Raw genomic sequence first — 18,994 nt, 5'->3', positions numbered from 1 at the left:
GTCTTCAAAAATTCCACTCTATCCATTTCATCACAATCATAACTTTGAATTAAATTTCAAAAGCTTAATTGTATATCAATCTATAAGATATAACACAATTTGCAACACAAATACAAATTTGTTTTGCCAAGTATTTTCTAAGTGCCAAGAAATTGTAGTGCTAAATTTTATTAACTGTGAAGACTAATCCTTTGCAACTAATGCAACAAGTGCAACCAATCAAATCAAATTTAGACTATTTACTCAAAGAAAGGAAACTTGAAAAAATTAATTATCAAATTGTGTATCTTAAAATTTATCAATTTTTATTTTCCTATTAGGAAATAGAATCCAAATGGGAACCAATGATCTCAAGCTATCAATTTAGATTGTATGTCAATCTACAATCTCTACTTTGCTACAACACAAAATAATGCTTCCTAATACAAGTTGTTCAAGATAATTGTTCTTAAATACTCCATCCTAGCCATGCCAAACAAGTCCATGTGAGAGTTCAAACAAGCAAGTTGTTGGCCATAGACTATTGATGTTTTAAATGCATTAGATATAATGATGCATTACCAATTTAATTTTGTAATGGTTGTTTTTACAACTTAATCTAAATCTTATATCGAATTCACTTTCCATCTTGTATTTTCTTGCTTTCTTTTGTATCATCAGTATCTATTTTGTCATATAGATCATAAAGATCCAAAGAAAATAGTTCTACCATAAGGCATAGCTTTTGCTATGGTAACATGACTCATAGACTTGTAAAGTTTATACATGGTTCAATTATAGGCAGAGAGAATGAAAATATTTGTTACAATGCCTATTTGACCAACATATTCATAATATTGCAAGACTTTCTATTATTTGATATAACATCAAATTGGACTATTTACCAAAGGGTAGATAAATAAAATTGATAATTATTAAGCACTAAAGATCTTAGAATATAGATGTTAAAAACCACCCATCTTTTAGCCTCAAAAATCGAAGCCTTAAACATTGCCAATAAAACTAATTCTTATATTGCAAATTATGCTACATGTGAAAGATTAATATACAACTAGTTGTTGTGAAATGGGTGGGGTGGAATTTTAGAAGATTTAGATCTGAAGATTAAATGGGACTACAATAACAATAATTAATTAGGAGAATGAACAAGTTTGGAAATAAAGATAGCATACAAAAAAGAAGAGAAAAGAGAGATAGGAATTGAGAATAGAGACGACAAATAGAGGAACTTACATTGAGAAAAGAAAATGGATTGGGATGAGGAACAAGGGTTGGAAATATGGTTGGAGAGATTGGAAATGCTAGGAACAAGAGAAACAAAAAGAAGGGATAGAAAGAAAGAGAAGGAGAGATGGAGGGAGAAGAAGTATAATAATGATTTAGATACATGCATTGATTTAGTAAAAATTTGGATCTATTTAGCATTCTTCTATATAAATAAATTTATAATTGCTCATAAAATATAAAAGATGAAAAATACTTAAGTATAAAAGATATATATATATATATATATATATATATATATATATATTTAAAGAAATTAGATCTTAAAATAAATTGCTTGAATTTCAATTAAAGCTATTATAAAAAATACATATATATATATATAAAAAATATAAAAAATATATTTTTAAAATTATGATTATTAAAAAATATAGATAAAATGGGTGCAAGTTTTAAATAATTTTATTTTAAAAATTTATCTTGGATATATAATTATAATTAATATAATATATAATATTTTTTTTATATAATTAATAGTTTATATAAGAAACAAATTTACAGCTTACAACATAGCTAAAAAGACTTAATTTTGTAAAAAAAAATCTTTCATAAGATTGGCTAGATTTCTAATCTTAAGCATTGAAGACATTATTAGATTATTTTTATTATTGACTTTTATTAAAAATTTAACAAAATTTTATTTTGGTCTTATTAATAATAAGTAAATTAATACTAAAAAAATATTGTAAAAGTAAATATGATTTTTAGATAAAAATAATATATTGAATAAGATCTATAATATTATATTTAAAAAATATATATATAAGAATTTATTTTTTTAAGATATTTAAAAAAAAAAAAATCTTGGATATAGATCATGTTTTTTTCTTTGATAGCAATCTAAAATATGCAATCATATTGTATTATATCTAAATAATGTTATAAATTAGACCAAATTTGTATTTATATTTATAATCAATCATTCTAATACATACAAGATATAAGATATTTGTTGTCTTGTAAAATTTAGACTATTGTACTAAATTGTTATATCTAAAAGAAAATATTGTAATATTGCAATAATATCTATAATTTATTAACCAAATTGAATTCAATTTCATATTAGTTGTAGAATAGATATTAGTTCGTTTTTATAAGATATTGGTAAAATAGACTAATAGTCCATAGAATAGTCAGTTCAGGAGGACAGATGGTTAACTTAGTTATTAAAAATGGTTAATTACAAGATTACGGTTAGAATTTGGGAATAAGGAATAAGTATATAGAAGTTGTAGAAGTTAGTCTAACGACTAGACTGTGATAGTCATGAGCCAGGGTAAGCTTGGTGCTACCTCTTTGTTTCTTTGTTGTTGAAGAGTAATGGATAGTTTCTAAATATTGTGAAGTGAGTCTGTGGAATAAATCAGAGATTGATTTATAAGATATTGAGTATGTAATTAGAGTACTATGTGGTTGGATTATTGTGAGAAGATATTGGGAGTTGATTATCAGTTTCTATGGAAGATTGTTAATGGATGGAAGATTATGATTATTAATTATTGAGAGCTGTGTGTTTTGAAGGAAGAAGTCTGTGATTACAGAAATTGTGTGAAGACAAATTGTTTGGAGTGGAAGTCTATTATTTTTGGTGTTGGATGGAATTTATATATTTGGAGCGATCTTTTAAGACAGTGCAAGAGTTATGCTTTGTTATTATCAGTGATTGTAATATACTATTAGGAAGTAGAAAACATTGTAGTATTCTTTGGTATTTTCAGTGGTTCGGAATATGGTTAATTGTGTGACCCTAATAAGTAGAACTCATGCCATTAGTCTTTTCCTACGTTCGAATCTCCTTATATAAGTTTATTCTCAAAGAAATTTGTAGAATAAGTAAAACGACAATTATATTTTGGCGCCATTGTCAAAGATTGACAATAGCATTGAGCATTAGGAATTGACTGCTAGATGAATAGATAGGAAATAGGAAGTATACTCAGTAGAATATAATGATAGAGTATGGTTATTAAGAGTGAAAACTTAATAATAAAGAGAATATGGCAGTCAAAAGAAAGAATAGAGAGATTACAAGCAGGAAATTTGTTGAGTAACGAGCAAGAACAAAAGTTAAAAAGGAAACATCCACAGAGTTGGCTTAAGCCATGGTTGCATGCATGTCGATATATCCAAGTGTAATTAGAAGCCAATCAACATTTAATATTTCAAAAGTATATATCATTAGAGAAATTACTAAAAGCACTCATGGAGAATTGAGTCAATAGACAAGTGTTTCCTGTGAAGCTATTAACTACGAGTGAGAGAATCACAGAAGAATTGGATACTTCCTTAGATACATTTTCAATAATGGAAGCTGCCAATTCCGTCAAAACTGATTTCATAGAATGGCAAATATTACTAGTCAATAAGGGCTAATTCAAAGTATTTCAAAATCCATTGTTTTCACCTCCCATTTGATCAAATAACTTATTAGAGGATAATAATAGTAAATTGAGGAAAATTAAAAGTTTAAAATAATTAATTGAGAAAGGCACCGATTATTTTAACAAAAGATTAAGTAGTACATTATTTTCTTCAATGGCGACGAGTGGTCTTGTAGTTCTAATAGCAGTACAAATTGATGATGTGAGCAATTACACAACAAGCATGGCTCTATTACCTATTTTTAGGAATTTTTTGGATGCTGATCTCAATCAACATTTGTCTCAATTTATGACAGCATTTGTAGCCAATAATGGAAGAACCAAAGATATTTGGTTACGATGGTTGCCAGCAAACTTAAAGGACATGGCATTTGAATGGTACAACTGCCAATTAGTGGATCAATTTTTAAATTGGAAAGCATTGAAGAATGCATTTTTAATCCATTTTTGGCCAATTGGTTTTGAGGATTGCCTTCAAGAGAGGTTAATGAACAGCAAAATGAACTTAGGGAAGGCGGTGGATTTGTACTATGGCTAGATGGCCGATATATTTAGTAAGTGGCCAAATCACCAAATATTGGAGGCATTTATCTTATCCATATTAATCAAAGGATTACACCTATCAGAGCTAAAAATGTTTGTAAAGGAAGCTTGACCTGATACGATGTCTGCATCCCTTAACAAAGCCAAGGTTTGGAAGGAATGTCATTATGATCAGTTTTAATCTACAAGAGCCACGATGATTTGAATTCAAGGCAGTTATCAAAATCCGACTTGGAACGGATCAGTAGATAGTTATCCAAAAAGGTTAGATACAAGGGCCAATTCCAATGCCAATATTCAAGAACAAACTAATGTCACTCCATTACAAGCTATACCACCGAATGTGACAACAACATATGCTCCTTATTTTTTATATCAACAATAAGCATTAATTATAGTAGAGTTATCAATAATATCAACTCCAAAAGTTTTCAATGAAATCTTGTTATTGAACTTGATAAAGAAAATGGAGGAAATGGCCATTATTATGGCCAAAGATAAAGAAAAGATGCAAAAGCCTATCAATACTAAGACCAATGTATGGTGCAATAATTGTAATGGCCACGATCATTAGGTAACAGAATGCTCTTCACCCTTACAAATGATGAGTCAATGTACATTTTGTGGAGGAAAGCACTTAATAGCTAATTATTAGAATTGGCAAAGGTATCAATAATTCAATAATCAGACCATGATTCCACCAACTCCATTGTCATGTTGTAACATGACAATATAATAAAAATATAAATAAAAATGATTTTATTAATATTTAGTCATCTTGGATGTTAGAAACAGTGGCTTATTCTATTGCCAATATTCAGGGTCAATTAATGTCACTCCACCAACGTCATCGAACCAAATACCCTCCATATCAATGGGACAACCAGGATCATTTTCCAACCCTACATGGAACAAGCCTAGTAAGTAGATACCAGTGGAGACACTCAATATGCATGATAGGGGTGCAGGAAGACCACTTTGTCATTTCCATTGCAGACAGGTTGGTCATTATACAAGTGAAAGTTCTAATCTTGAAGCTAGTGATGATTATGCGCTAGTATGTAGGAATTGCAAGCAGTCAGGGCATACTTATCAGCAATGTAATGCTTTGTCCAATTTCAATAAATGAGATTAGCAGATCCAAAGCCAAGGAAAAATTGAGGAGAGAAATCAAGGACCTCAAGATTCTCTAGTAAATGGATGGAATGTGTCCAAGCTGTTCTTACCAAGAGTCAGAAAAAACAAAAACGATCAATTCAACAAATTGGGTAAGCCTGATGCGAAGGGCCAATTTGATCCAATTACGGGACATCCAATCCAGGTTCTGTTATGAACCTCTTACCTGGTATGGGACTTGACTCAGTTAGGCAATCCAATGAGGTCCCAATTACGGAGGCTTCGATTCCATCTCAAGTTGTTTTGTTCTCTATACCGTTTTGGAGAAAATATCTTTTTCGGGATAAGATCCTCTTAGAGACAAGAATTCCAAGGAAGCGCCATTGGCTATTTTAATTCGAAGTTAAGGGCAAGAGAAAATGGGACTACATAGAATTAAACTGAAGGAAATAAAAGGGAGATTTTTAAGGGGATTTTAATATGGAGATCAGAGAGCGAGCTTCAAATTCCTTCGGAACGGTGTAAGATTGGATTTTTCATAGGATTTGGAGGGGGACTTTTGCAATCGTTGCTGAAAGTCAGTGTTTGTATTGGTGATTTGGATTTATTTTGCAATAAAGTTAAGGCTGGTACTCTTGACTATTTTGTGAAATTGGAGAAACTTCTGCGGTTGAAATTTAGAGGTGTCTAGAAGTTTGAGTATGCTGAATGCATACAAAATTTGTATTAATCTGATGGAACAGATAGAGGATATTTGACTATTAATATAAAGAGGTATCAGAAGTTCACAGATTGAGGTTGTTTAAGGTTTTTGTAATATTTGGAGATCTACCAGCTAGAATAAGGTGACTTTTGGTGTGGTAAGTCAAGGACTTCTAGGCGGCGGTCAAAATACAACAGTGTGGATTTAAGACGTTTTCTTACAATCTGTAAGTTAGATTGGATTGAAACTTCTTAAGCATTTAGAAGACTTGCAAAGACACTAGTGGTAGAAGTTTACAACAATCAGATAGTCAGATTGAGAAGTACAGCTTGTCAAAGCTCGTTGTTTAGGATTAGGGTTTAAATAAAATAAAATAAAATAAATAAATAAAAGAATAAAATAAAATAAAATAAAATAAAATAAAAAATAAAACTAAAAAATAATAAAAGACTTTGTGCTTATAATATCTTGAAGTTATTAAAATAGTATTTCTAAATATTTTGTATTGAGATTAAGCTTTTATATTGAAATTCGAAATAGTTTGTATTTAGATGGTTGAAAGCCACTAGTCTTCCTGGAGACTTGTAAAATATTATTTAATCTTCCACAGCCAGATGCTCGGTGCATTCTCAAGTAATATAGCATATAATACGACATAAGTGGTGAACCTGATGTGAAAGCTTGAGGTCGAAGATATTCGATTTTATTTATTTTTATTTTATTTTATGGAGAGCAAGAATAAAAATTTTGAAAGTTCTTTAGGAGGAGCTTCAAGTAGAGCTTCTGGTGGAGTTTCTTCTAAAGGACAAGGTATGTACATGGATCCATCCATTGCTAGTATGTTTCAAGCCTTATCATTATCTATGCAACAACAACAAAGCAATGATCGCAAAGAAGCTTTAGCAACCAAAGCTTTGTAAGCAGTGGTCAATAAAATTGACCAGTTTGATGGAAGAGATATTTCAAAGTATTTAAGTTATATTTGGGAAATAGAATTAAATTGGATTTTTGAAAAAAAAATGGTTGAATTATTTGGACTTGCCACAATAACAGAGATAAGATAGCATATTACATCAATTATGGAGCATTACGAAAATTCATGGGAGATTTTTTCACATACATTAAAAGATGAATATTTCTGAGAGGACACTGATTGTGTTACTAAGAAATTATTTCTAGAATGGATTGAGTGGACTAATAAGAATTTACAAGCAATAGAGCTACTAAGAGAATCTGAGAGGCAATATTTTTAATTATCGAAGGTAGAAAAATTGACATTAGAGCCAAACAAGGTTGAATTATTTCTTCAAGCTGCTGATGGAGAATTACAAGGAAAATTGGAATTGCTTCTTGAAGACAAAGAAGAAGATGAAGGATTGACAATAAAGTGGAAAAATATTGAAAATGCAGTAGGTTTGCTTGCAAAAAGAAAAATAGAAGAAGAATTGGAGTAATATTCCAAAAGCAGTATAAGCACCTAAAATTCCATGACATACAACACGATCGACAATGCTTATTGTTCAACCTTCGATATCTTTATTAAAGAAAGGAGACATGGAGATTGAAGAAATTATATGTGGAATGCGAGATCTTCAAGTCAAATGGACAAGACTTGAAGAAAATACTTCTACAAACAATTTGAAGAATGTTTCAAAATAAGGGTATGTACAAAGATGTATTTGGTGTGATGATGCTTCACATACGGGAAAGGATTGCAACAAATTTAATAATAAGGTACAGCAAGGAATTATTTATTGGAAAGATGGAAAGATTGTATTAAAGGATACAAAGGATCTTTTTCAAACTAATTTTGGCAAGGGAGGTATGAGAGCATTGATTCAAGATTGTTTAACAGAACATGGAGTAGCATCACGAGAAAATGTAAGTTATGATGCTAGAGTAGATGATGACTTTGGTGGAAGTATAGAAACTAGTGAATTTTGGGCTTCTGCCATTTCTACAATGCAAAAGGAGAAAATACCTCGGGAAGCGTTATTGAAGACTGTAGCTACAATATGAGGTTCAATAGGTTGGAAAGATCCTGTTGAGTCTCTTTTAATTCATGCATATATTGCTAAAAACCAACATGAAGCTTTGATGGAAAAAAAGAGACGAGGAAATTTATATAAAACAAAAGAAGGAAAATCTTTTAAGAGGCAAACTCGAGGAGACAAAGCTCGCAAGGCAGTTTCACAAGAATTACCTATAAAGGATATTTCAGCATCATTGGAAGAAAAAATAAAGGAGACAAAAGATATGAGTAAATCAATTGCTTATAAGTTACTTTTTGATATCGAAGCAGCAACAAAGTTAGAAGGGGTGTTAAAAGAACGTATATTAGATGCTAAGGTGGAATTCACATTGAAAGAAATTTTGGGAATTACAAAGAAGGAGTTTTATGATGTTATCATTGATAGCATTAAGCGAAAGAGGCAATTAATGGACGAAGCTGGAATGAGTCATGCTATAGATGTAATATAATATAAAAATGAAGAACAGGTTGATAATAGTTATAAGCAATCAACAAATGAAAAGAATGGATATAATCAATGAGTATACTTCAAAAATTATAGTGATAAAAAAATGGAAGCTTCAAGCCATTATACTCACAAACATTGGGTGTGGGCAACTACTGAACTATTGGTGAAAGTAGGAGATATAGAAGAACCAATTGTTGCTTTAGTTGACCATGGTTCTGAAATAAATCTTATATCTAAGGATCTTTATAAGAAGCGGAAATGGCCAATTGATATGGAACATGGATGGGCAATATGAGTAGTTGATAACACACAAGGCGAATTATATGGAGCTTGTTCAGATGTCAAATTTCAGATTGGAGATGTTGCGATAGAACAACATTTCTTTGTTCAAGATACAATGTCTTATCCATTGATTTTAGGACAACCTTATATTATGGCAACATGGATGGAAACAAAAGTACTTGACAATGGTTCTGCTTATATAAAGATACGTTGTGAAGATGGAAGGAAAATTGTATAATTTCTAACAATACCTCCTAATCATGAACGAAATTGAGATAGGTTGAGGGAGAAACCATTGCCAAGGGTTGTTAAAGGATATAATTATTTTGGAGAAGTACCACTATAAAGCGAGATTATGGAGGTACAAAAGAAGAGGTACTCTCGTAAGATGAAGGTGCCTTTGATGCGAGTTTTATTGATATTTTTGAGAATAGAAATATTATATATAAGAAATTCAATGATTTTAAAAGAGAAGAAATAAAAAGTTTATATAGTACTGAAAGGAAATTACGCAAGTTAGGAACATTAGAAGATAATGAGAGGATTTTAGGTGTGTATGAAGAAAATAGATTAGAGGATTCTATGGAATTAATTGCATCTATTGGATTAAGAAATAATGATAAGATTGTGGAAATTCATTCGAGAGAGGTTTATTCTATACTTGAATCTTGTCAAGTACCAGTAGTTATTATAGAGACAAAATATAAAGTAATAGATAAAAAGATAAAATTTATTGCTCGACCTTTACTAGAAGATTCTAAGCAACAAATAGAAGAAGCATCAAAAGAAGAGAGTTTAAGAGATCTAAAGAAGATTGGACATCAATTTACAAAGGAGACTTTTGAAGAATTAAAGATTGGACGTAATGGTTCTTTATTTCCAACAGAAATTGAATATTTTAAAAAATGCTTGCAAAACAAGGTAAATCATTTAACTTTGGGACTCGTGAAATAGGATGTGTAGATCCTAATATTGTTGCTCCTATGGTTATCTTTACAGTACCTCATGTGCCTTAGAACTTAAGGCTAATTCCCGTGCCGAGGGCACATTTACCTAAATAGGTGGATTTATTGAAAGAAAAGATGCGAATAAAAATTTTGGAGCCTTTTTTTGCTCCATATTCTAGTCATTGATTTATGGTGCCTAAGACAAATGGATCGTTATGTTTTATTCAAGATATGAACTCAATGAATGTAGTAAATATAAGAAATACAAATATAGGATCTTTAGTAGATGAGTTTGTAGAAGCGTTTGAAGGAAGGACAATTTATTCAATGGGTGATTTATATTCAGGTTATGATCAATTTCAAGTTGCGCATGGAAATAGAGATCTAACAATAATGAAAATGCCACTTCGATTATTTAAAATGTGTACTCTCCTACAAGATACTACTAACTCAGTTACACATGTGATGAATAGGATGAACAAGGTACTAAGAGACTTCATTCCTGAAAAAACTATGCCTTTTTTAGATAATGTTCCTATCAAAGGATGTAAAGAAGGAGAAAAAGATGAAACTTTAGATGAGAGAGTGTGTTGCAAATATGTTATTGATCATATACAAGATTGTGAAATGATTTTAACTTGACTTGAAGAGATTCATCTTACACTTTCAAGAGCAAAATCTACATTTAGAGTGCAGGAAGCTCTTATTGATGGACATTTCTGTATGTTTTATGGGAGAAAGCCAGATCCAAGCAAAGTTGATGCAATTGGAAGGATGAAAGATTCATGTGACTCTTTAACAAAAATACGCAAGTTTTTAGGAGCTTGTGTATTTTATTGTATATGGATTCCTCATTATGCTCATGTAGCAGATCCATTGTATGAATTATTACATAAGGGTTATCAATTTAAATGAGAAAGAAAACATACTGAAGCAATGCAGAAGCTAAAGGTGTTATTGATGATACCTCCAATTTTAAGAAGAATTGATTATGAATTTAATAGACAAGTAATTCTTACTATAGATACTAATCCTATTGTTATTGGATGGACAGTGGATCAAGATGATTCAAGTGAAAAAAGATTTTTAGTTTGATTTGGAACTAAAGTTTTAAGTACTCATCAACATGCATATTTGTAAGTCAAAAGAGAACTTTGGAGAGTTGTTTCGGCTATGAAAGCTGAAAGGGATTATTTGATTGGTGTAATAGTAATAATTGAAATAGATTGTTTGCCATTGCTTGGAATGATTACTAATTGTTCAATACCGGATATTGCAATATTAAGATGGATTGCTTATATTAAGTCATTAAATCTGGAATTTAAACATGTTGCTAGAAAAGACAATTTAGTAGTAAACATGCTATCTCGAGCAAGATATAAAAGAGAAGACAAAATGGTTGAAGACATTGATGATGTTGGATCAAAATTCAATTCAATATCAAATCTTAACAAAGAAGACAAGCTATTTCTTCAAGAATTTTATGAAAGAGAATTATTGGATATTGGTCATTACTTGAATACCTTGACTAAGCAAAAAAATTGGTCTACAAAAAAATTTAAACAGATAAGAAAAAAAAACATATGGATTTTTGCTTCAAAAAAGGATTCTTATGGAAGAGACCAAAGAAAGGAATTGGAATGCCACAAAGAGTGATCGGCAATAAGAAAGAGAATGAAAAATTATTAAAAAGGTTTTTTAATAGTTTATTGATAGGACATAGAGGAATTTGGGCTACTTTTATTAAACTTAAAGAATGATATTGGTAGAAAAATATGTATCGAGATGTGTTCTTATTTGTAGAGTCATGTAAAATTTGTCAAGCGTATTCTAATATACGGCATCGAGATGGTCTTCATCCTACATATTTTCTAGCTATTCATTTTAAATGGGTTGTTGATTTGGTTGTTATGCCAATCGGATTATGACAAATGAGATTTTGGACTTAACTTGTGAAGATTTATCAAATCAAGTAGAAGGAAGAGCGTTGAGAACAAAAATTACAGAAGGAATTTATAGATTTTTGCTTGAAGATGTTATTTTTTACTATAGATGTGTAGGAAAAATCTTAGCAGATTGTGGAGAATTAAATGCAGAAGAAGCTTGTGAATTCTTTGAAAGATGTGGAATTAAATTGTCATTGACTATTGCTTATAATCTTGAAGGAAATATAAAAAGTGAACTTGGTCACCTATGGATTGTGAAAGCATTAATTAAAGCTTGTAATAGGAAGGTTAGAGAATGGCCACGACTTTTGTCATTTGCATCATGGGCTGATCGAACAATTCATAGCTCAATAACATGATATATGCCTATTGAGCTTATGACAGGTCAAAAACCAATTATGTCAATTGAAAAAAAAGTACCTACTTGGAGTATGCTACCATGGAAAGATGGATTGACAAGAGAAGAACTTCTAGCTATTAGAATTCAACAATTAGAGCAAAGATTGGAAGATGTGCAAATAGCATTGGAAAGGTTAAAAAGAGTGAGGTTACAAAACAAGAGATGATTTGATAAGAAGCATCGATTGAAGCCTAAAGCAATTGAAGAAGGTGATTGGATTTTGGTCTATGATAGTAGCTTGAACAATCAACATAGTAATTTAAGGAAGTTTTCTAAATAATGGTTTGGACCGTATGTGGTAACAATTATTCATGATAATGCAACTTATTCATTGCGGGAGTTAGATAGAACAAGATTAAAAATATCAATTACAAGGAAGCAAGTAAAAATATTTAAACAAAGATACATAGAATTAAATATAGAAGAGCTTGGTAAAGACATAGATATTTCTCAACAAGAAGATGAAATTGACTTGGATAGCAAAAATGATGAAGAAGATTTCAACAAAGACTTGGAGAACATATTATGAATCAAACAACAACTAGGTTATTTGGGTGCATACTAGAAGATGCACAGGTTCAGAGGCGGTGGATGTTGTATTGTAACATGACTATATGGTGAAAATATAAATAAAAAATAATTTATTAATATTTAGTCATCTTGGATGTTAGAAACAGTGGCCAATTTCAGTGCCAATATTCAAGGTCAGTTAATATCACTCTACCGACATCAACGAATTAAGTACCCTCCATATCAATGAGACAACCAAGATCATTTTCTAACCCTACAGGGAATAAGCCTAGTAAGTAGATACTTGTGGAGGCACTCATATACCTGATGGGAGTGCAAGAAGACCACTTTGTTGTTTCCGTTACAAACAGATTGGTCATTATGCCAATGAATGTCCCAATCCCAAAGCCAGTGATGATTATATGCTAATTTGTGGGAATTGCAAGCAGTCGGGATATACGTATCAGTAATGTAATGCTCCGTTCAATTTCAATAATCGGGATAAGCAAATCCAAAGTCAAGGAAAAATTGAGGAGATAAATCGAGGTCCTCGAAATTCTCCGGTAAATTGGATGGAATGTATCCAAGCCGTTCTTATCGGGAGTCAACAAAAGGAAAAAGGACCAATTCAACATCTGGATAATCCCGATGCAAAAGACCAAGTTGATCTAATTAGGGAACCATGCAATCCAGGTCCTGTTACGGGCCTCTTATCTAATATGAAACCTGACTCGGTGGCACAACCCAATGACGTCCCAATTACAGAGGCTTCGGTTCCATTTCAAGCAGTTCCGATCTCTACGTAGTTTTGAGAAACGTCCTATCTATTGAAAGATCCTCTTGGGGGCAAAAATTCCAAAGAAGCCTTGCTTGCTGTTCCAATTCCATTTCCAGGGCCGAAGAATATCTTACCTCATGGAATAAAATTGAAACCAATGAAATACAAAAGAGCATTGGAAATTACTCTCAATATGGAACCCTACGACATTTTGAAGGATTTGGATGTTATACAGCCTTCAATTAAAATGAAGCAACTTTTGGCTGTAGCACCGAAATGTCAATCTACATTGAATTCAGCGCTAATACAACAAAGATCCCGTACTAAAGAAATTCATGAAGTTAGCTTAAATCCAGATCTGGGAGCACCAACAATCAATGTATCAATTGATGGTATTTTAATTCTAGGGGTACAAGTCTTACTATGGTAATATTGTATTTCGATTACAGAGTTCTATGTTATCGTATCTTATTTTATTAGGCAGACCTTGGCTTTATCAAGCCAAAGCTAAGAACGATTGGGACCAAGGCACATTGACAATTGGAAAAGGCTGTGACCAGATTGTTTTACAGATGTATGCGGTAAAATATCATGGAGAATCTCAATTGCCACAATCAAAATTTACATCAAACAACGAGAGTCAATCAATTGAAAAAGATGACGATGCTATAAGTTCACCACAATTTGGGATAGGACAAAACACTTCAACAGCAAAAGCAGTAGCCTACCAATGTGGAAGTCTCGGCGAATATTTACTGCATTAAGAAGATGCGACTAACTCGGATCATGCTATTGCCGAATGGATGAACAATTCCACAATCAATAGAGTCAGCACATTGGAACTAGATTTGGGTGGTTTCCATATGTTGAATAATATAAGATATTCAGATCAAGAGAAGATAATTAAATCAGAGATTGTTAAAGACCGTGTGTGTCAATCTATTAACTTGGGCACCAACAAAACTCCACAACTAATTAAAATATATGTCAGTATTATCGGTACAGAATTGGATGCTTGAAAACAGTTTTTTGTCCATCATAAATTTACCTTTGCATGGTTGTATGCAGATTTGAAAGGGATTCCAGTTGACGTGTATGAGCATCAGATTATTATAGAGGAGGGTGTTATGCTAGTTTGTCAAAGACAATACTAGCTTAATCCAAAATATTCACTTTTAGTGAAAGAAGAATTGGATAAACTTCTAGACGTGGATTTTATTTATTCTGTTCCGCATAGTGCATGGGTGTCACCAATCGTGATGGTACCGAAGAAGAATGGGACAATCAAGATATGTCAAGATTTTTGAAAGTTTAATGCGGCTACCAAAAAAGATTACTTTCCATTATCTTTCACGGACAGTATAGATAATATGTTGTCGTTATCACCACTAGGTAAAAGAATAGGAGTGGGGCACCAGTTAAAGTCATTTTGTGGTATTATTTTGGGTTGACTAGAGTGCCATTTTTTTGTATTTCTTGTATTTTCAAGAGTAGTAGTTCCAGTTAAGAATTAACAGTGAGGAGCCAGTCACAAGTATCGATTGAAGATATTCTAAAATGGATGAGTCAATAGCAACAACAATTGGAATTGAAGGATGTCCAGATCTTGAAACTGGATGTTCAAGTCCGTGTATTGTGTGAGTATAATGAAGATCTATCAAACCAATTGAAGAAAGAATCGATGGACTGGAGGAAGAAGAAGAAGATTTGCAATTGGAATCAGATTTGGTCGAACCTACATTAGATACTACGACAATTGATTAATTAGAAAGGCCAAAGGGATCGCAATTTTTGTAGAGATTTGTTAGATAATTTTTAGATAGGTATCAATTGAGTATTTGCAAGGACACTATACAGATAGGAGTGGGGCTATGTAGAATAGATATTAATTCATTTTTGAAAGATATTGATAAAATATATTAATAGTCCATATAATAGAAAATTGAAGAGGATAGATGAGTGATTTAGTTCTTAAAAGTGGTTAATTACAGAATTACGATTAGAATCTGGAGAATCAGGGGAAAGTATATAGGAGTTGTAGTAGTTAATTAAGGTGCGAGATTGTAATAGTCATGAGCCGAGGGCCATCGCTGTGATAGTTGTGAGCTGGGATAAGCTTGATGCTACCTCTTTTCTTTTGTTTGTTATTTTCTTTGAATGAGAGGATTGAGAGTTTCTAAATATTGTAAAGTGAATTATGGAATGGAAATGTGATTAGTATTATATGAGAAGAAGAAAGATTGAATGCTGAAATCTGATTGTAGTTTAGCAGAGAGAATGAGTCTTTGTTTGTGTGAAACACCGTAATGTGAATGGCAATTCTGTGTGAAGAATTCCAATGATTGGAATGAGGGTAATTGTGTGTTGAAAGTTGTGAGGGCACAATATTACAGTTGGAGATTATGAGGGTGAATATATTAGTAGAAATAGTAGTTATTGATATGATTGAATTGTTGTAAGGAAGAGACCGATAAGGTGAAGGAGGAGATTATAGTTTCTTTATGTATTTAGATATTAGAAATAGAGACGATACATTCAGGAGGTAATTGATTGTGTGACCCTAACGTGAACACTTAAGCAACTAGTCATTTCTCGTGTTCGAATCCCCCTATATGGATTTATTCCCATTAGATTAATTTAGAATAAGTAAAACGAGCTATCACAAGAGGTATCAATAATATGCTCTATCGGTGTCATCAAACCAAGTACCCTCCGTACCACCGGGACAATTACGATCATTTTCTAACCCTACATGGAACAAGCCTAGTAGGTATATATCGATAGAGACACCCAATATGTCAGATGGGAGTACAAGAAGACCACTTTGTTGTTTCCATTGCAAATAAATTGGTCATTATGGAGAAAAATGGAGGAGATAAATCAAGGTCTTTAAGATTCACCAATTCATCAGGTAGAAGTAGTCCAAGCTATCCTTACAAGAAGTCAACAAAAGAAAAAATGACCAATTCAATATTTAGGTGATCCTGAAGCGAAGGGCCAATTGAACCCAATTACGGAGACATTCAATCTAAGTCCTGGCATGGATCCCTTATTCAGTATAAGATCTGAATCGGTTGTGCACCTTAATGAGGTACCAATTACAAAGGCTTTGATTCCATGTCGAGTTGTTTCGTTTACTAGATAATTTTGAGAAATGTCCTTTCCGTTGAAAGATTGTCTAAGAGGCATGAATTCCAAAGAACCAATATCAACCCAATTGGGAGAACAACCTTATCCGTTGAAAGAATCGATTTTAGAAGCTCCGTCAAATTCAGTTCCAATAGCTCTATTAATTTCTAATATAGAAAAAACCAATTTATCTGCGTCGATGTCTAGGAATGGGAAGAAGAAACGGACATTAGAAATTACCACTAATACAGAATCATATGATATTCCAAAAGATTTGGACACCATACAGCCCACGATCTCTATGAAGTATTGATACAGTAATTGCGGGGATTACTTACAAAATTGATTATATTATTTTCCAATTACGAAGCTCTATATTGTCATATCTAATTTTATTGGGGCGATCGTGGTTGTATCAAGCTAAAGTTCAAAATGACTAGAGCCGTGGTACATTGACAGTTGGAAAACGTAATGATAAAATTATGCTTCAAATGTACCCTATCCAATATCACAGAGAAGCTTAAGTGGTAGTTTAGAATTCACGTTGGATTGTGAAGATGAATCTACAAAAGAAGAAATTGATGTACCTGCCTCAATTTATGCTAATACAAGGCAAGTTGTCAATTACACTAGAATAAACTACTAGTACAAGGGACCAGAAGAATACTTAGTTCCTCTCAATGTTATTGACAATTCTGATCATATGATTGCATATTGGATGAATAGACAGGATATTAATCACGTTAGTACTATTGAACTGGAGTTAGAAAGTTCTAATGTGTCAGATTTTATATGAGATTATGAAATTGAGTAGAACATTATTCCAGAGACTACTAAAATTCTATGATGTCAACCAATTAATTTAGGTACAAGGGAGGCTCTCTAGATCATTCAGATTTATGACAATATAAAAGGCAAGGAGAAAGAAATTTGGATGGATTACTTTTTAATGCATAAAACTACTTTTGCATAGTCATATATGGATTTGAAAGGAATTCCAACTGAAGTTTGTAAGCATCGAATTATATTGGAAGAGAACGCTACACCAGTACACCAAAGACAACATCGACTTAATCCAATTGCAAATCTTCTTTGTCTTCTTCTAGCCTGTCCATTGACTCCTTTCTCAACTAATTTGAGAGATCTTTAATATACTTTCCCAATTCACTGACTTGAGCCTCGAGTTTCAAGATCTGGACATCCTGAAGTTTCAATTGCTCCTGCTACTAACTCATTCATTGTGGAACATCTTCAATCGATACTTGTGACCGGCTCGTCACTGTTAACTCTTAATTAGAACTATTACATTCGAAAATACAAGAAATATAAGAAAATGGTACTTTGGATGTGCATTGGATAAGAATTCAAAGGGTTATAACCTTTGAAATCTGCTGGCCAACGGATCATCTTTTTGGTAGGATAAATAGGTTGAGAGTCGTAAGCTGAGAACCAAACTGTGAGAGTCATAAGCCGAGGGCCAGATTGTGAGAGTTGTAAGCCGAGAGCCAAACTGTAAGAATTGTAAGTCGAGGGCTAGACTGTGAGAATTGTAAGTGGAGGGTCAGACTGTGAGAGTCATAAGTTGGGGGCCAGATTGTGAGAGTTGTAAACCAGAGGCCAGACTGTGAGAGTCATAAGCCACAGTAAGCTTAGTACTACCTCTTTGTCTTCTTTATTATTTGCTTATGAAGAATTATGATTGAGAGAAGTATTGTTGAATTGATAATCGTAGAGTGGATTATGGGTTGAATTAAGATGAAATTAGTAAGCCTTGGTATTTTGTAGTTTGATACTTGATTTCAGATAGCCAAAATATAATCAATTGTGACACTAACAAACTCAATTCATATAATCAATCTTTCCCCGTGTTCGGACCTACCTTTATTAGTTCAATTATTTTGGTATACTGAAGCTAGAACACAATGAGAACAACAAATATTCATTGGTTTAACTTGACTATGATATGCCATCCTTAACACCAATGTTGTAGGTACTAAGTTTTCCAAATCTAAAGCATCCATTGTATCAGCGTTCATTAAATTGACGCTGGAACCACCATCCACCTAAACAACCGAGATCATAACACTGTCAATCAAAACATCGATAGTTAGTGCACTTGGATCAAGGTCCAAACTGACTTCACAAACTTCCTTATTGCGTTGCCTATGCCATGTTAACAATGAATTCAATGTAGAACGGTACTTTGGTGCGATCGCTTGAAGTTGCTTCATAGAAATAAAAAACCGAATAGCATCCAGACCCTTCAAAATATTATAGGATTCCATATTTAAGGTGATTCTCAATGCCCTCTTCATTTTCATTGATTTGAGTTTAACTCCGTGAGATAAGATATTCTTTCGTCCTTGACTCGGAATTGGAATAGTAGACAAAGCTTTCTTGGAATTCGTGCCCTCAAGAAGATCTTTCAATGGAAAGGATATTTTTTAAAATTATGTAGAGAATGGAATAACTCGACATGAAACCGAAGCCTCTGT

Source organism: Physcomitrium patens, chromosome 23 (assembly GCF_059467195.1).
Source record: "Physcomitrium patens ecotype Gransden chromosome 23, ASM5946719v1, whole genome shotgun sequence".
In the NCBI taxonomy this organism is placed as follows: Eukaryota; Viridiplantae; Streptophyta; class Bryopsida; order Funariales; family Funariaceae; genus Physcomitrium; species Physcomitrium patens.
The sequence above is the reverse complement of the archived record's forward strand: the minus strand, read 5'-3'. Positions refer to the sequence as shown.